This window comes from Mus caroli, unplaced genomic scaffold (genome assembly GCF_978045245.1).
Source record: "Mus caroli unplaced genomic scaffold, Mus_caroli_1 scaffold_19, whole genome shotgun sequence".
NCBI lineage: Eukaryota > Metazoa > Chordata > Mammalia > Rodentia > Muridae > Mus > Mus caroli.
The window spans coordinates 35,748,251-35,768,725 of record NW_028227274.1 but is presented as its reverse complement, the minus strand read 5'-3'; the positions used below and the strand labels follow the sequence as shown (position 1 = coordinate 35,768,725).

General features: G+C 46.3%; 1 pseudogene; it reads left to right on the top strand.

Moving 5' to 3' along the window:
* The first annotated feature begins 19,034 nt into the window (after nucleotides 1–19,034).
* Nucleotides 19,035–20,271, top strand: LOC110284935 (glutamine synthetase pseudogene; annotated as a pseudogene).
* Nucleotides 20,272–20,475: the final 204 nt, after the last annotated feature.

Genomic DNA, 20,475 nt, shown 5'->3' with positions numbered 1-20,475 from the left:
AAACAGGCACACAAACAAATAAGTGAACAAACATGGACTATAATGAATATGACGAGCGACTAAAGCGGGGGTGGGGGGAGAACGTGGCGGGGGCGGGGTCCGCTGCAGCTGTGTAAAGTAACGACACAACGGCTCTGAGGAATAGTTGAGAGTAAGGATTTTTTTTTTTTTTTTTTTTTTTTTTTTTTTTTTTTTTTTTTTGTAGATACGAGAGTGTATCGAGAGACATCTGGAAGAGTCCAGAGCCGAGAGAGAAAGTAGTAGAATAAACATGACCAGCAAAATGGACTGGGCTACAAGAGGAAAGAGAGAGAAGAGACAAAGGAGAGAGGAGCAGAAAAGAGTGAATAAGAATGAGGACATGAAGCCGGGCGTGGTGGCGCACGCCTTTAATCCCAGCACTCGGGAGGCAGAGGCAGGTGGATTTCTGAGTTCGAGGCCAGCCTGGTCTACAGAGTGAGTTCCAGGACAGCCAGGGCTACACAGAGAAACCCTGACTCGGAAAACAAACAAACAACAAAAGGAATGAGGACGTGACCGATCCTAGGTGTGGTTGAGGAAAAGGGTTTTATTGTAGATACAAGGAAGAGAACAGCCAGAAATATCTGGAAGGATTCAGACTGAACAGAGCCATTAGGGTGGGGGAGTGGGGGAGAAGAGAGGGGACCAGGACCCAAGAGCAGAGGACCAAGAGAAAGAAAGACCGAAATGTCAGATTTATATAGGAAAAAGAAGCTGGACTGGAAAGGTGTAGGGTAGGGGGCGGAGGGAGAAGTACTGGGTGGAGCCACAGGTACTGAGGCTTGTCCAAGGTTTCTTTGAGTTCTGACCCAAAAGGGAGTAAGAAAAAAGGAACCAAGAGAGAGCCAAGACCCAAGAGAGCACTTGGCAGAAAAGCAAGGTTATATAGAAGTAAGAAGCTGAGGGGACCCCACGAGCTGGATGCCCCTGAGAAGAGCCAGGATGCCAACCTGGGCTCTGTCAACTGGGATTTCAGCACGAACTTCGGTATGCTAATAGGCTCCACACAGGTAGTCATTTGTCCCCAGTTTCTTTTGGACCTGCCTGGGAGGGGGTAGCAGCTGGGGAATTTAAACCTTTAAACCCTACCCCCTATCCCTTTGGCATGGCTTAAAGTGAAGCTGACTTCCTAGGGGTGGCCCCTTGGCCGCCTTTAACCAGCAGGAGTCTTGTCTCTTATCGAATTGCCTGATTGTAGTCGTCAGGATATCTTCCACGGAGGGCACTAGTAGAGAACCATCGCTGGGGTTTATAGTTTATCTGCCCACACCGGGGGCTGGTGGGGGGGAGCGGGGCGGTCTCTTAAACTGTAGTAAAATTGAGCTTCCATTTCAGTCCATTCATAAGTTTTTTTTGGGGGGGGGGCTGGTTTTTTTCGAGACAGTGTTTCTCTGTATAGCCCTGGCTGTCCTGGAACTCACTCTGTAGACCAGGCTGGCCTCGAACTCAGAAATCGGCCTGCCTCTGCCTCCCAAGTGCTGGGATTAAAGGCGTGAGCCACCACCGCCTGGCTCATAAATTCTTTATTAGTGAGACTAAAAACTCCAAGAGAAGATCCTGATTTCCCCTGTACCATCCTTGGCTGACAGATAGAGCTAACACTCCATAGCTTGCACCTTAGGCTCTGCCCACAGAGCAATTTCTCCCTAGCTCAGGCTGGGTGTTGCAGTTGTCCCTGGACCTCTTCCCCAGAAGAAGACCCGCCCTCCCAAGTTGTTAGGCTTTCTATGGAAGAAGAATTCTGATGTCAGCTGCCACCCAAATCAAGTTCCTGGGGTGATGTTTGCATACCCTAAAAACACAGTAGGGCGCTTTGCTAAGCTAAACATGCTTCATTTCCAGCCTCCAGAGAATGCAAGAGGCTTGGGGAAGATGTTTATTTAACTTACCTCCTATCAAATTCCCAATGGTCTCATTTCCAGCAACCTGGGCCAGGCATGCGGTGGGTGTGGATGGGGTGGGGCCGTGAGGTAGGGGGTGAATAGGGTCAACCTCAGATTCTGATTTGGGCCCAGGAAGAAGAGCACTCCTCCTCGGTGCTGAATGAGTTCTTACAAGGTTGAATAGGAAACTCATGTTATTTTCTGCTGTGTGTCCTTTGAGGTCAGAATGGGGTCACATTCAGATTCCTTATTTTCCCACTGAATGTCCAATAAGCACATGCTAACCTAAGGCTGGGGATACAGCTCGGAGGTAGGGTGTATGCATAGAGTGCAGGATGCTCTGAGTTCAGTTTCAGCATGACAAAACCAAAAGAACAAAAAAAATTAGCCCAACAACCTGACAAGAACATAGGAAGAAAGAACGACCTCCTAACTATGAAGGCCAGTGATGCTGTAAGGGTCCATGATTCGCCGAAGAATAATACCCTAGACTCAAATTATACGCAAATGCAAAAGGGTGTTTTATTCTGTAGAAGTCCAGCATGGTGGGGTCTACCATCTACAAAGATAGAGAGACCCTGAAGTGAACTCACAGGTCCAATTTAAAGCACATTAGGGGAATTTCAGGGTAGGTGACCTTTATCTTACTCCATCTCTAGGAACTTTCCAGAACCATTGCTGGAGCCTGGGTCGCTGGAGTCTGTTGCTGGGAAGTCTGGAAACTGCTGCTGACCCATTGTCCTTGCCTCAGGCCAGGTGGCACGACAGCTTCTGAGGCCTGAACTTGCCTCTTAGAAACAGAGATTTAGTTAGGCCTTGTCTCCTTCACTGCCTGTCATGGAGTCAGCCTAGCCTTCTCAGTAGCTTGTCAAGAGGGACAAGGCTTCCAGTCAGAGAAGAGAAAAAAACACTCTCTTGTCATTCTTTGTCTTTGTTTGCATTTCTAATGCCTACCTTTTTTGTTTTTTTAACCTGGGTACCATGGGGATCATTTTAAAGGCTAAAATTCAAAATCTCCATGCTGGATTTTTAAGGATTCAAAGATGACAGCCACCTGAGAAGCTGTGGCCCCACAGGCAGGGTTCCAGCTGCCAGAAGTGATATCTAGTGAATAATCATGGCCCTCTCTATGGCCTCAGAAGACCTGTGTAGGGTTGGCTAGCTCAGGTGGGCACTCACACACAGGCCCAGAGCTTTAACTGAGAGTCTGTTACCTCCAGAGGGGTGGGGTCTGCTACCTCCAGAGGGATGGGGTCTGTTACCTCCAGAGAGGTGGGGGTAGGGTCTGTTACCCCCAGAGGGATGGGGTCTGTTACCTCCAGAGGGATGGGGTCTGCTACCTCCAGAGGGGTGGGGGTAGGGTCTGTTACCCCCAGAGGGGTGGGGTCTGTTACCTCCAGAGGGGTGGGGTCTGTTACCTCCAAAGGAATGCCCACTGCTATTCTGCTTCTCTTCTTCCTCTAAAATGTTAGGTAAAGAGACCACTGAAAATATTGGTTCCCTAAAAGTCTGATTTGCCTTTTTCATCTCCTTTATAATTATTGCTGGGGATCAATCCCAGGGTCACAGGCTAAGCAAGCACTTTACCACTGAACCATTTTACTAGCCCTGCCTTCTTATAGACTCAGATTTCTTAGAGGCCACATCCTCTAATTGATGGCCTTGAACTCCTGATCATCTTGTCTCCAAGTTCAAGCAATTATGCGTGAGTTTCGCCACACCTGACTTATGCCTTCATACCTTTACAGTGCTGGGATTGAATCCCGGGCCTCATGTATGCATTCATGCATGTTAGGCAAGCTTGCCACCACTGAGTGACACCTGTCATGTCCGGACATCACCCACCCTGTTATATACATACTATTTTCTAAGAACAGAATGCTTTTTTTTATCTTGGTTCCATGCTAAACACTGTTTCTAGGAAATCACATATTTAATGTGTAGCTTTAATTTTTGTACTATCCACTAAACCACACACACACATATTTTTAATCCTGTTAATCCTCATGGCCCTGGAAGTCCAGCTGAGCGCCATGCATGTGAGTTGCTCTTTGGGAAGCTCTGAATTGGAGGATCACTTCAGCTTCTAAATGTCTTCACTCCTGTGAATTCCAATACTGTCAAGAAGGAGAGGCAATGGCTTCAGAAACACATATACACATACAGTCTCCTGAACCAACAGCTAAAATGACCCTTGGAACAAAATGGCTGTGTTTTGACAGCTTTGTCTCTTTCCTCTTCTACCACAAATACAGAACCCCATCTCAGCTCCCATGTCTTGATCCTGAAGAGGGTTCTGTGCACTGAACTTCCTGGGGAGAACCAGTTGGTCCTTACAATTAGCCTGCTCAAGGCCTCAACCCCAAATTCCCGAAGGCCTAAATGCAGTGGTAATGGAATTGTTGCTATCCTTTGAGAACTGGCTTCCCCAGCCTCACCCAGTGACTGGAAGGTTGGCCTCTTTCATCCTACAGGTGTGATCCCAGGACTACTGCAAGCATGTCTCAGGTGAGCCGTCTCCACAGGTTCCCTTCACCACCACTGATTCTGAACCTACCTGGATGATACAACCCAACACACTCATGGGAGCTGTGGCAGTTGGAGTGTGCCTGGCCCAGGGAATGGCACTCTTAGGAGGTGTGGCCTTGCTGGAAGTGTGCCACTGTGGGGGTAGTCGTTGAGAGCGTCCTCCTAACTGCCTGAGGATGCCACTTTTTCCTGGTTGTCTTTGAATCAAGATGAAGAACTCTCAGCTCCTTCTCCAGCACCGTGCCTGCCTGCCGCTGCCATGCTTCTTGCTACGATGATAATGGACTAAACTTCTGAACGTGTAAGCCAGCACCAATGAAATGTTTGCCTTTATAAGCGTTGCCTCGGTCATGGTGTCTCTTTATAGCAATGGAAACTAAGACAGGATCCTTGACTGAATCTTCTATGCCAGTAAGAAAACTTGGCAAGCAGGAGGGACAGGTGGACTCCTCTGCTGAGACCCAGCAAGAGGAACTTCCCTAGTGAAGGCTCTTGCCTCCAACACCTGTGTGAGAAGACAGCCACCAAGCAAGTCATCTATCAGATGAATGAAGCTGTGCTTTCACTTCCTGGTGTCTTAGTTACAATCCCTGTTGCTATGACAAAATAGCCTGACAAAAACAACTCAAGGGAGAAAGGGCTCATTTTAGCTCACAGTTCAAGACTAGAGTCCATCAAAGCAGGGGAGTCACAGATGGGAGCACAAAGTAGCTGGTCACGCTGCATCTATAGCCAAGAAGCATAGAGCAATGGCTACCTGTGCTCAGTCACCTTCCTCCTTTTTATTCAGTCCAGGATTTTAGGGAATGGTGCCACTCACAGTGGACAAGTTTTCCCACCTCAATTAACCTAATCAAGGTGGTGTCACATAAGCATGACTAGAAGGCTGCCTTCTGAGTGTCTCATCAAAATGACAATTTAGTTATGACATTCAGAATCCCCAAATCTGGCTGATCCCTAGGTACAGTGATATGCACCTGTAACCCTAGCTACTCAAGGAGCTGAGTCAAGAAGATTGCTTGACTTAAGAAGGTGGGACCAACTCAGGGAACATAATGAGACCCTGTCTCCAAATAAAATGAAACAATAAAGTAACATTGACATACCCCTATACTATCACCCAGCATTCTATTCCTAAGTATGTATGTATGTATGTATGTATGCATGCATGCATGTATGCACGCATGTATGTGTATGTATGTATGTATGTATTATAAATGAAAACATGTTGCCTTAGTTAGGGCTACTATTGGTGTGACAAAACACACCCAAAAGCAACTTGGAGAAGGAAGGGTTTATTTGGCTTATGCTTCCACATCACTGTTCATCATCAAAGGAAATTAGGACAGGAATTCAAATAGGGCAAGAATCAAGAGGCAGGAGCTGATGTAGAAGCCAAGGAGGGGTGCTGATTACTGGCTTGCTCCTAATGGCTTGCTCAGCCTGCTTTCTTATACACCCAGTACCACTAGTCCTGAGGTGGCCCCACCTACAATGAACTGGCCCCTCACACATCTTCACTAATTAAGAAAATGTCTCTACAGGCTTGCCTAGAGTTCGATCTTACAGAGGCATTTTCTCAGTTGAGGTTCTCTCCTCTCAGGTGACTTTAGCTTGTGTCAAGTGACATAAATCCAAACAGCACACACGTCTATAGAAACATTGTTAATAATAACAACAAACAAACAAAAAAATAGTAACAACAAACAACGACCTTTGATAGCTTGCATAGGTGAACAAATTTAGGAATAGTCACGTGTAGAATACTACCTAGCAATAAGAAGTGATTGGTTGCTGATATGATACATTCAACAATGAAGAGGAATCCCAAGACAGCATAATAACCAAAAGAAATCGCCAGGCAGGGTGGTGCATGCCTTTAATCCCAGCACTCGGGAGGCAGAGGCAGGCAGATTTCTGAGTTCGAGGTCAGCCTGGTCTACAAACCAGGCACACAGGAAGTGCATGCATGCATGTAGACTAAATGACCATGAATAAGCAATACTCGTCTGTGGAACTGGGTTAGTTACTTGTCTCACTGCTACTACAAAATACCTAACAAAAGCAACTTAAGGAGGAAAAGTTTATCCTGTCCTATAGTTAGAGGGGTTACATTCCATTGTCGTGGGGAAAGACTTCATAGTGGGAAACCAGTTGGTTCACAAGCAGCAAGCAGAAAGTGAACAGGAAGTAGGGGTCAGGTTTTAACACCTTAAGCCCGCCCCCCAGTGATCCATTTCCGCTAGTAAGGGTCCACCTCTTAAGGTTCCAAAAGCTGTTCAAACCCCCGCTGCTAGTTGGTGACACGATGAATTCGTTACTCTCTGCTGCCGAGATAAAACACCCGAAGCAAAGGCATTTTAAGGAAGGGTTTATCTTCCTTTACGGTTCCAAAGGGCTACAAATTCACAGTAGCAGGGAAGGGCATGGCTGTAGGAACCGGAAGCTGAAATATCACCTCTCAACTGCACACAAGAAGCAGATGAAGCAAGAAGGAAATAGGGTGATGGTATAAACCCCTAAAGCCTGCTCCCATTAAGGGACTAACTCCTGCGAGACTGCACCCTTTAAGGGTTCCATAATCTCTCGAAACAGTGCCACCAAGTGTTCAATCACATGAGCCTCTGGGGACATTCCACATTCAGACAACGAGAGTAACTGAAATCAGGAAGATGACTCCCCTGTCATAGTGAGAAGAGGAAATGTTTTAGGAACAATTACGGAAATAACCTTTCTCTGCCTTGATTTGAGTTGTGAATGTTTGTTTGTTTTTGTGAACTTGACAAAAGCTAGAGTTAGCTGAGAAGAGGAACAGAGAAAATGCCCCCATTGGATTGGTTTGTTGACAAGTCTATGGGGTATTTTTCTTGATTGATGATTGGTGTAGGAGGCCCATTCCACCATGGGTGGCACCATCCTTGCGCAGGTGGTCTTGAGTGAGAGGTACGGGAAAGCAAACTGAGTGAGCGAGGGGAGCAAGCCTGGAGAGGAAGCATTATTTCCCTGTTGCTGCTGCGTCAGTTCCAGACACCAAGTTCCTACCCCTGGTTAACTCCACGATGGAGCGATGGAGCATCAGCTATCAGATGAGATAAACCCTTTCCTCCCAAAGTTGCTTTTGGTCATGGTGTTTATCTTAACAACAGAAAACAATCTAATGTATATGTACACATGAGAAAATCCATCTCACTGTAGGTGAACTTAAAATACTTTTTGAAAAATTATACTAAGTTAGAATCTTTAGAGCTAAAAATATCTTTGTGGTTTTTGTTCTAGGGCAGGGTCTCACTGTTGTAGCTGTGGCTAGCCTGGAACACTCTAGGTAGACCAGTCTGGCCTTGAACTCACAGAGGTCCACCTGCCTCTGCCTCTGGAGTGCTGAGTGCCCCCACCATGCTCAAGCAAATTTGTATTTCAAGATCATCCCAAGAGATTCATTTATGTGCTCCTCTTTGGGGACTTTGGCTCCCAAGCCAGCTTTTGCTGGACCCCTCAGCTAACCCTCCTGAGCAAGCTTTATAGCTGCTACTAGGAAGGACAGTCTTAGAGCAGTCACTGCTTCCTGGGCCTTTCCCATGCTCTCACATTCTCTCAACCACCCAGCAACATGACGAAACAGTCTTTGTTTCATAAAGAAACTGAGAGCACGACATTTAGAATCACTCAGTCTCCTAGCAAAGCCAGCTAGTTCAGCCCTCCCTACCACAGATATATCATCCTGTCTACTATCCATTCCTCCATCTATTAACAAAGTAAGTACTGTGTGAGGTACTGTCTGTTCCCATCCCCCTCCCCAGCAGACAGTAGTGGAAATGGATAGATAAGTTAGTATCTACCTTGGCCTGGCCTTTGGGAAGAATGCAGAGCCAGGGCTCTTTTGATTTTAATTATCCAAGTGGTTAGGAAGACAGGCAGGAGGGTTACGGTTATATAAGCACAGATAAAGGAAACCTCTGTGTTGTTTACTTTGGGAACTTTCCAGAAGCTAACATCAATAGCATGCCATGTTAAAAATGGGTTAAAATCATTATCAGATTATGAATAATTCACCAGGCACCCCTGCTACCCATTACATTTTGTTCTGCATAATTGCTTCCTGGAAGTCTATTCCCAGAGCAGAGAATTGGGAGTATCCATGAAATTGAATATTTCTGCCTTTGACAAGTAAATTTAAACAAAATTGTAAATTAGTTTCAGTCTACTGCTGCCTGTCCTCTTTGAGTTGATAAGACTAGTTTTTTAGTAAAATGACACACACTCACACACACCCTTCAAAAGGGAAATTAGTCACCTATAGTCCCAAGGCTTCCAAGAAGTCTGGAAGACTCAGGAAGTAATGGGGCATAGATGGAACTAAAAACAGTATGCCTAAGGGGGAGTCAGAGTCAAATCACAAAATATTCTCTGCACTACCAGGATAAGATAATTATGCCTTTTGAAAAAAATTGGTATGTAGTTCACACTCCAGAACTATCTATCTATCTATCTATCTATCTATCTATCTATCTATCTATCTATCTATTATTCACAAGATCGGGAGTAGAGGCACATGGTTGTAATTCTAGCTGTTCAGGAGGTTGGGCAATACAATCCATTGAGCCCAGGAGTTCAACACCAGCCTTGGCAATATTGTAAGACATCATTTCTTAAAAATAAATAAAGTTTGATAAGGGGTAGTGGTGTAGGCCTGAAGACACCATTTCTTTTTCTAAAAACAAACAAAAAAAAAAAAACCTTTTTAGCTGGGCGTGGTGGCGCACGCCTTTAATCCCAGCACTCGGGAGGCAGAGGCAGGCGGATTTCTGAGTTCGAGGCCAGCCTGGTCTACAAAGTGAGTTCCAGGACAGCCAGGGCTATACAGAGAAACCCTGTCTCAAAAAACCAAAAAAAAAAAAAAACTTTTTAAAACGTGTATGAGTGTTTTTCCTGCATGTGTGCATGTGTACCAGGTATGCACCTGAGGAGGTCAGAAGATCGGGAACTAGAAGTACAGATGGTTGTGAGCCAGTATGTATGTGCTGGGGATAGAAGCCTAGTCTTCTTTAAGTGCAACAAATGTTCTTCTCCACTGAGCCATCTCTCCATTCCCAAAACACCATTTCTCAAAAATAAATTACACGCGGGCGTGGTGATTCACGTCTTTAATTCCACCACTCAGAATCTGTACAAGTTTGAGACTGTCTGATCTATGTAGCAAGTCCTAGGCCAGCCAAGGATACATAGTGACACCCTGTCTCCCAAAAATTAATTAAAATGAGAGAAACCATTGTCTAGGACATTTGCAAATCCATTTCCTCGCTCTGGTAGCCGCTGGTAACCAATAATCTTTCTGTCTGTGCCTTTTGGGCATCTCACAGAAATGGCATCGTTCACCGTGTCCTCTCATCTCACTGTTTAACTAATGCTGATGTGGGCCTGGAGAGAGGGCTCTGTGATTAAGGGCACTGGCTGTGGCTGTTCTTCCAGAGGAGCCAGGTTTAATTCCCAGCACCCACCTGGTAGCTCACAACTGTCTCTAACTTCAGTTCCAAGGGATTCAATGCCCTCTTCTGACCTTAGGGGGAATTGCATGCATGTGGTACACAGACACATATGCAGGCAAAATACCCATGTACATAAAAGAAAAAGGTAACATTGACAAAGCTCATCCATATTACAGTGTAAATCAGTAAATCATTCCTTTGTATTGGTGTTTGATTTTTTCCATTATATGGTTATATCATATGTTCACTCATTCATCAGTTGTTGGACAGTTGGGCTATTCCAACTGTTTGGCTGTTATGAATTGTATTGCTGTAAACACGGATGCTTGAATCTTTATGTGAACATATGCTTTCTATTTTCTTGGGTCTGTTCCTAAGATGTGGAGTTGCCAGGTCAGCCAGTACCATCTGTACCATTTTTGAGGTGAATGCTTTTCACAGTGGTTGTTCCATTTACAGTCTCAGCAGCAACATCCAAGCCTTTCTCCAGCAATGTCTTCTTTCTAAGAATGCCCTCACTTTATCATCTTTATCAAAGCCTGTCTGTCCTAGGTCCTCTCCACAGCTCCTGTAGGAAACCCAGTCAATGTTATCAGCTTCCTGAGTCATTTCTTCTGGGTAACATATTGAAATTTAAAAGCTATAATAATGCAGTCAAGATGCTCCCAGTTTCAAATGCCTGGAATGAATCCCCTGTCCCTGCTTGGCCTCATTCAGTAGTGCCTGAGTTACTTTTTTATTGCTGTGATAAGACACCATGACCATATAAGGAAATGTTTTCTTATAAGGAAAAACATTTAACTGGGGCTGGCTTAGTTTCAGAGATTTGGCTCATTATCATCATGGCAGGAAGCATGGTGGCATGCAGACATGGTGCTGGAGAGGTAGCTAGGAGGTCTACATCTGGTTCAACAAGCAGCAGGAGAAAAGAATGACACTGGGCGTGGCTTGAGCTTCTGAAACTTCAAAGCACCACCTCTCTCCCCTTCCCTTGTCTTCCTCCAACAAGGCCACACCCACTCCAACAAGGCCACACCTGTTTCAACCAGGCCATATCTCCAATAATGCCACTCCCTATGAGTCTATGGAAGCCATTTTCATTCAAGCCACCATAGAATCCGTGACCATCTTGGCAGGAGGACGGCAGGTGCTGGAGTAGTAGCTGAGAGCTTATATCTTAATCCACAAGCATGAGGCAGAAAGAGTCAACTTCTCCAATAAATCCACACCTCCTAACAGTTCCACTAACTAGGGATTACGTATTTAAACATATGAGCTTATGAGGGCTGTTTTCTTTCTTTTTTTTTAAAGGTTTTTTTTTAAGACTTATTTATTCATTTTGTGTATATGACTACACTGCTGCTCTCTTCAGACACACCAGAAGAGGGCATCGGATCCCATTACAGATAGTTGTGAGCCACCACGTGGTTGCTGGGAATTCAACTCAGGACCTCTGGAAGAGCAGTCGGTGCTCTTAACCACTGAGCCGTCTCTCCAGCCCATGAGGGCCATTTTCATTCAAAACCATCACACATGGCCAGTTTCTTCTGTGCATTGAATGACTCCTGGCAAAAATTTGCTACCACCCAGTTTAGTAACCTTAAGGACAGACCCTTTATCTCCCAGCATTACATATACCATAGCTATGCTTGGACCAAGCAGGTGTCCAGGAAAATGAATCTAGTGCTTGTCCCTCACTGGCCCTAATGCCAGCAGCTGCGGTCAGATCAATGGATATGCCAGGCTGTGTGGTGGGAGGCACGTGCTGAGCAGTCAAAAATAATTGCTGCCAAGGCCTTGATCTGGAGGAGAGACAGGGCATTAGGAACGTCACGGGCAGATAGGAGGATATTTCAGGCCCAAAGAGAGCTGAAACCAACCCCTCAGGGTTGTGAAGCCTAGTCTGCTCTGACAGGTAGGTAGGTAGGTGGTAAGGAACGAAGGATGCCGACTTTGTAGTTTGAATTTTCTTGTTCCTCCTTTGCAAGATGTCTGCGCCTAAGGGAGGGATCCTGGTTGAGCTCAGCAGCGCACTGAGCTGAGCCAGAGCCGCCCAGCCCGCCCCGCCTCCCGTTCCCCGCAGCTCCATGAGTCACTACAGCACAGGAAGTACCTTAATGAGAGTCGCGAGGGCCGGGGGTGGAGAGGAGGAGGTGTGTGAGCCCGCTGAGAGGCTTGCGTATTTCAGTGGGGTCTAGAGCTAAAATCGACAGCCTCAATCAATCTGAGCACAGACTGCGTGCGGGCTCTTCTATGATCAGCATAGATGCAGCAGATGAAATCCTATCTGCACGTTTACAACCCAGGTACCCAGGACATGTTGGGGAGTCCTTTCCCTGGCCCCCATCCCCTCTCCACATCCCTCACCCCCCATGAAATTATATATCTCTTTAAGGGTTTAGGATTTAGTTCCCTTCCTTTCTTCCTTTTAGACTCTCCTTAATGGCAGAATATGACCTTGAACTTCTATGCACTGCCACGTCCTGTTTATACTGAGAGGATCCAACAACCAAAGGCTTCCTGCACAGTGAATGAACACACCCCACCCCAGGCTCTTACCTAATTTTACAGGTCGCAAGCATCTCTCTACAGCTTTTATTTGTCATTTGATTTGCTTTTCTCTTCCAGGGATTCATTCATTGCAGTACTAGAAATTGAACCTGAGTCCCCGGACAGCCTAGGCAAGCAAACCCTGAGCAGCTGGAATTGCTGGTGCAGAATTGGAGTGTCACATATCTGGCAATCTTTTCTTCGGTGTTGCTTAAGCTCTGGAGTCATAATTACACCTGTTAGCACATTCCGTCCAAAATGCAATGTCCTTTTCCACTGCAAATTTACTTTCTTTTGTTTTCTGAGACAAGATCTTACTGTACAGGCAGCTGCTGAACTTTAGCTCTTTCTGCTTCAGATTCTCAAGTACTGGAATTACGGGCATGTGTAGGTGGAGGAAAAGCAGGAAAATACATTTTCACAGAAAGTGGCCAGCTTCTACGTGAGACGGTCTATTACTGAAAGGAAGATGGTGAGGTGGGACAGTGGAGAATCGCCTGTAGGGCCTCCTTCGTGTTCCTCCACGGGCCAATGCGTCCTCTCAAACAGCTCCCCCTCCCAGTTTCTTTCTGTGACCTACTTGACTGTGGACTCCATGGCCTATGCTGTGCTGTAGTAGAAACTCTTTCCCTCCCTGTGAGAGCAGAGAGGATCTATCTGTCCCTGTGGTCACCAGGCAGTCCCCTGATCTCCAGCCCTCGTCTTCTTGTCAGTACTGCTGAGTTTCTTTGCAAGAGATTGCCTCTGCCTCGGCCTTCATGAGAGGCCAACGACCCTTCTAAGCCTCATGGAGAGATCAGACTCCTCCTTCTGAGCTAGGTTGGGTCACCTGGGCCTTTGAACATCTCTATTTTGTCCTGAATCTTGCGAAGCTCATCCTGACTTATCCCATCAATGCCTTGCATCTGACCTTGTCTATATCGACAGTGCTCTGTTTAATTCTGTGAGTTCAGGGCCATCCTGGTCTACATAGAGAGTTCCAGAATAGCCAGAGCTGTCTTGTTCCCAAATAATAATATTAATAGTAATAAAAAGAAAATAATATATAGGATATAAACAAGGTTTCATTATGTTGCTCTGGTCAGCTCTGAACTCACTATGGAGACTAGGCTGTTCTCAAACTCACAGAGATCTGCCTGTTTCTACTTCCTGAATGTTGGGATCAAAGACACGTCCCACCACACCCAGCATTTTTTTTGTTTGTTTGTTTCGGTTTTTTTCGAGACAGTGTTTCTCTGTGTAGCCCTGGCTGTCCTGGCACTCACTTTGTAGACCAGGCTGGCCTTGAACTCAGAAATCTGCCTGCCTCTGCCTCCCGAGTGCTGGGACTAAAGGCGTGCGCCACCACGCCCGGCTTGAGGCAGAGTTTCTCTGTGTAGCCATGGCTGTCCTGAAACTCCCTCTGTAGACCAGGCTGGCCCTAAACTCACCGAGATCTGCCTGCCTATCTCTGTCTCCCAAGTACTGGGAATAAAGGCGTGTGCCATCACCACCTGGCTGTGCTAGATAATTGTATGTCAACATAATATTACCTAGAGTTATCTAAAAGGACATTGAGAAAATGTCCCATAATGTCCCGCTGTAGGGCATGTTCTTAATTAGCGACTGATAAAGGAGGACTCATTCCATTGTGGGCAGGGCCCAGGCTAGTGGTCTGGAGTTCTCTAAGAAATCAGGCTGAGCAAGCCATGGGGTATAAGCTAGTAAAAACCAGAGCTCCTCTATGGCCTCTGCGTCAACTCCGCCTCTAGGTTCCTGCCCTGTTTCAGTTCCTGTCCTGACTTCCTTTGATGATGAAGTATGAATTGAATAAACCCTTCCTTCCCTGCATTGCTCTCAGCGTGGTGCTTCATCCCAACAGTGGTAACCCACAAACATCATCCCTCCCTCCCCCAACCCCTACTACCCTCTCAATCCTCTTATCCCTTCCTGCCCAACTTTGAGATTACTTTTTTTCTTTCCTGTTGAGTCTATTCTGTGCTGTTCAGCTAACCCTGAGATTGGTGTCTTCTCTGGTTTGTAGTCAACCTACCAGGAGCCACACCATTCTCCCAGCTACAGTCATATGCCAATAGCTCCACACGTTGTGGGGTTACATGTCCCCACTTCCCAACCACGTAGCATACGGGGATTTTGTCTAGCTGTGCATGCTGTTACAATCACTGTGAGTTCTAATGTGTGTTTGCCCTGTTTGTGTCCAGAAAACAATTTCCTTGGCATTATCCGTTATCTCAGGCTCTTACAAACCTTCCATCCCCTCTTTTACAAAGATCCCAGAGCCTTTCGGGGAAGGGTATGGTATGAATGTCTGATTGAAGGCTGAGCACTCTGCGTGTTGACCAGTTGTTTGGGAGAGGGACCATCTGGGTTAATAGGTATCTACCGAAGGAGAAGCTTCTATGCAGAGTGTTGAACAATGCTCTGATCTATGGGTATAACAATAAGTCTTTTATCACTATGTCAATTTAGCAGAATAACAGCATTGGGGTTTTTTTTTTTTCCTAGTGTCTATGACTTATGTAGCCATAGTTTCTCGGTCCCTTTAGTTGTGTCAAGCACGTGTTCCATCTCATGGAGCAGGTCTTTAATTCAAGGAGAAAGTGGTTGGTTACTGCAGGACCGTGGGTGTGGGGGAAAGAGGGAGTGGGAGAGAACCCGTGTCCCGCCAGAGTTCCCGGTGCTCTGGGCAGGCAGATGCAGAAGACTGCCGCATGCTTTCCACACAGCCCCAGGTGGGTGTATGGCTGGGTGAAGCCACTGACCCCAGCTCAGCGGGTGGTGGACAAGGTAGTCCTAGGCACCAGGTTCCCAGCCTCCAGCATCCCAAGCTGGATACCGCGGAGGAGCTGAGAACAAAATGAGGGTCCCAGGGGCGGCTCACCAGCCCCGGGGCCAAAGGAAGGAGAGGGCAAGGGGAGATAGGGGGCACTGGGTGGTTCCCATGCAGGCAAGAGTCCTTGGTCCGGTTTGTGACTGGAGTGCAGGAAGGTCTTCGGCAGGGAGGTTAGACACAGCTCATTAGGGGAAAGCCTATCCCATCATTCAGCACTGTGGGCCTTGGTGAGCAGAAACAGTCTATGGGTTTAGAGCTTTATTGTAGAAAGCAGAGAGAAAGAGAGACGGTAGAAAGAGGGAGAGGCCAGTCATGGCCACGTGGAGAGGGGGGCGGGGGTAAGGAGAGAGAGAGAGAGAGAGAGAGAGAGAGAGAGAGAGAGAGAGAGAGAGAGAAAGGTCTAGAGAGTAAGAAAGGTGAAAGCTTAAAGATAGCAAGGAGGGGCCAAGCAGCCCCTCTTATAGTGGGCTGTCTATCTTGCTGTTGCTAGGTAACTGTGGGGAGGAGCTTACCTGACTATAGTCAGGTAACTGTAGGGGTGGAGTCTAGCCAGAATGCCAGAAGCTTGGGACTTTGCCTGCGTGACTGGTAGTCACAGAATTATGGAGTTGGGGGCTCTGTGGTTTCAGGCACCTGATTCTGGGACTGTGGCTCGCTTTTCCATCCCTTGTAGAGTTCTCTATTGGGTCACCAGAGCAAGCCCCATTCAACCAAAATAGGCTGCCTATCACAGTCTCACAGGTTACCCCCATAAAATCCATGCCACTATTGCATGAGTAGGCCTGTATTGTCATTCCAGTTATTGTTGTGGCTTTCAAGGTTCACAGCTAGGTGAGCTTGAGGCATGTCAGCATGAATAGCACCTTCCAGCACCATAGTGTTAGCCAGTAGTGATGAGGCTCACCGAGGAGTACCAGCCTGAGGGCTCCATGTTTGTGATTCAGATATGTCGTGTCTTCAGCAATAGGGTCTTATCACTAAGCTCTGGAGGGTAGCCAGGAGTATTGACAAGAACATGTAATGCTTAGGGAGTCTATGTGTCCCCGTTGGCCAATAACTAAAAAGGAGGTAACCCATTCCTGTCAAATGAGCAACTCTGTTCTCAGAAGTTATTTCTTTTTTGAGGCAGGGTCTCACTGTGTAACCCTAGATGGCCTGAAACTCACAGAGATCTGCTTTCCTGATTCTCAAGCACTGGGATCAAAGGTGTGTTTCAGCACGCCCAGCCCTACTGTTGGAAAATTTTAAGGACATGATTAAAGATTCATTTTGTTTATTATAACATTGTAATAGGGAAATTTTGGCTGTTGCTCCACAGCAAGGGAATTGATTCAACTATGACACATCCACCTAATGGAACATTATTTAGCTTTTAAAACTACGATATAATGAATATTCATAGACACAGAAAGATGGTTATAAAGATGTTGAAAAAATAAGTGCCCTGTGATACCATTTCTGTCAATATAGACTCAGAGAGATGTAGGGTATGTGTATGGTGTCTGTGTGTGTGGTGTTGTGTAATATGTGTGTGTGTGTATGTGTGTGGGGTGTATAAGTGTGTGGTGTGGGTGTGTGTATCTGTGTGTGGCATGTTGTGTGCTTGTCTGTGGGGGGGTATGTGGTGTGGTGTGTGTGTGTTTGTGCGGTGTGTGGTATGTGTGTATAGTGTGTGTGTGATATGTATGTGTGGTGTGTGTGATGCGTATGTATGTGTGTGTGTGGTGTGTGTGGAATATGTGTGGAGTGTGTGTGGTATGTGTGTGTGTGTATTACTAGTACTTGATAAAACCTGAAATCACTGGAATTTTAATATTTCCTTTTGACTATATTTCTGTGCTAGTTTCCTTTCTGTTGCTGTGATAAAACACTCTGACCAAAAGCAATTTAGGGGAGGGAAGGATTTCAGTTTATAGGTTATAGTTGTAACTGAGGAAAGATGGGATAGAAACTCAAATGGGAAGTTGAAGCAGAAACCAACATGAATGCTGCTTGCTGGCTCACTGTCAGGCTTGGGCTTAGATACCTTTCATATGCACCTATGAATGGTGCCACCCAAAGTGGACTGTATCAATTAATATCAAGACAACCTCCCACAGATATGTCTAAAGGCTAATCTGGGTATGCCTCCTTCCTAGGTGACTCTAGGCTGGGTCAGGTTGAGAGTTAAAGCTAACTAGGACACTGTCCCTTATAGGTGACTGTTTCCTTGTAAAGAAAATACAAAGAATTAATTTCAATTCAAAGCTAGTCTATGTGCTAAGACGACTGGAAAAAAAAAAAGTTGGTGAGGATGTGAAAGACCAGGTCTCAGGCTTTTTGTTATTCTTTTGTTGTTACAGGGTTTCTCCCTACCTAGCCCTGGCTGTCCTGGAACTCAATATGTAAACCAAGCTGGCCTTGAACTCAGAGATCCACCTGCCTCTGCCTCCCAAGTACTGGGATTAAAGGTATTCACAACCAAGTCCAGCTAGGACCTGGGATTCTTCCCCTACCCCTCACCAACATAATATTTTCATTAATTATTTGGGAATTTCATACAATGCACCCTGATCACACTCCTCATTTTTTTTCCCAGGTTCACCCTCCCTCCCACAAAAGAAGGAAAAAAAAAAAAACCCAAGTCCAATTTGTGTTGCCCATGTACTCACCGGGACATGGTCAAACTCCCAGTGGCCAGCCCCTTAAAGAACACTGAGCTCCCCCACCAGAAGCCATCAGCCGTGAAGCGTTTTACTCCAGCAACTTTATCACAGACGTTAAGGACTTTCTTCAATATCTTCCTTTCCTTTCCTTTCCTTTCCTTTCCTTTCCTTTCCTTTCCTTTCCTTTCCTTTCCTTTCCTTCCCTTCCCTTCCCTTCCCTTCCCTTCCCTTCCCTTCCCTTCCCTTCCCTTCCCTTCCCTCCCCTCCCCTCCCCTCCCCTCCCCTCCCCTCCCCTCCCCTCCCCTCCCCTCCCCTCTTCTCTTCTCTTCTCTTCTCTTCTTTTCTTTTTAGGAGGTGGGATGAGAGGTTGTCACAAAAACCTTCACCTCTCATTCACAGTTATCAGTCTGCAGTCATCCAAACCACCACAAAAGAAGCTCCTTGCCCCTAGAAGCCAGTGGCAGCATGGCTCATGGACTTCTTCATGGTTTCCTGTGGCAGGACAGACCAGGAACATCAACACAGCCACTGGCAGGACCAAGGTGGAGAAAAATGCATATTGCAAGGGCATCTCTGGGAAACGGTTTGTCTGTATTGCTAAAGCAAAATATCTATTTGTTCTATGGCCCAGTTGTTTCTTTCCTAAATACCAAGAGAGTAGATGTTTACGGGCAGAAGATCCCTGACCTGTAACAGTTACATCCCTAAACACCCAATGTAAACTGAAAATGTTAACAGGCTGAACCTCATAGCTTAGTAACACAGCTTGATGTTGAGTTGTTTCCCTTCATCATCATGTGTTTGGGAGGAGCAATAACCTGAAGTTGCTGTCCAGCTCTGTGGGAACATTTCAGTGCATACCAACAGCCTAAAAAAAAAGATCAAATTTCAAAGTACTAGATATATTTGCTTTTGAGACATAGTAACATGGTGCTCTCTAAGCACCAAAAATACAAACTTGTTATCATAGCTTCATTAATAATAACCCCAAACTGGAGAGCCGAGAATGGGAGTAGAACAGAATGTCTGAGCAGCACACCCATCTCCTCTCCGCTCTTTGCCTCTCTCTCGTGGCCTGTTCACCCATCCATCATCTGTCTGGCCACTGCTCTGAACATCTTCCACCATGGCCACCTCAGCAAGTTCCCACTTGAACAAAGGCATCAAGCAAATGTACATGTCCCTGCCCCAGGGTGAGAAAATCCAAGCCATGTATATCTGGGTTGATGGTACCGGAGGACTACACTGCAAGACCCATACCCTGGACTGTGAGCCCAAGTGTGTGGAAGAGTTACCTGAGTGGAACTTTGATGGCTCTAGTACCTTTCAGTCTGAAGGCTCCAACAGCGACATGTATCTCCTTCCTGTTGCCATGTTTCAAGACCCCTTCCGCAAAGACCCCAACAAGCTGGTGCTATGTGAAGTTTTCAAGTATAACCAGAAGTCTGCAGAGACCAACTTGAGGCACATCTGTAAATGGATAATAGACATGATGAGCAACCAGCACCCCTGGTTTGGAATGGAGCAGGAATATACTCTCATGGGAACAGACGGCCACCCGTTTGGTTGGCCTTCCAATGGCTTCCCTGGACCCCAAGGCTCGTATTACTGCGGTGTGGGAGCAGACAAGACCTATGGCAGGGACATCATGGAGGCTCACTACCGGGCCTGCTTGTATGCCGGAGTCAAGACCACGGGGACAAATGTGGAGGTTATGCCTGCCCAGTGGGAATTCCAGATAGGACCCTGTGAGGGGATCTGAATGGGAGATCATCTTTGGATAGCCTGTTTTATCTTGCATTGGGTATGCGAAGACTTTGGGGTGATAGCAACCTTTGACCCCAAGCCCATTCCGGGAACTGGAATGGTGCAGGCTGCCATACCAACTTCAGCACCAAGGCCATGCGGGAGGAGAATGGTCTGAAGTGCATTGAGGAGGCCATTGACAAACTGAGCAAGAGGCACCAGTACCACATCTGTGCCTACGATCCCAAGGGAGGCCTGGACAATGCCCGGCATCTGACTGGATTCCACGAAACCTCCAACATCAACGACTTTTCTGCTGGTGTTGCCAACCGCAGTGCCAACATCCACATTCTCCCAACTGTCGGCCAGGAGAAGAAAGGCTACTTTGAAGACCGTCGGCCTTCTGCCAATTGTGACCCCTATGCGGTGACAGAAGCCATCGTCCACACATGTCTCATCAACGAAACAGGCGACGAACCCTTCCAATACAAGAACTAAGCGGACTAGACTTGAGTGATCCCTCTCCCAGCTCTTCCCTCTCCCAGTTGTCCCCACTGTAACTCAAAGGATGGAATATCAAGGTCTTTAAAAAAAAAAAAAAAAACAAACTGGAGACAACACTAATGTTAATCAGTAATGGGACAATTTTCTAAAAAATTGCCTACCCAACTCACAGAATACTACAAAACAAGATGGGTGGGTTTTACAGATTAAGTGTCTGGGAGGAAGCTAGTGTGAACCAGTACCTACCATAAAATAAGGTTCCACTTATATGAATGTCACAT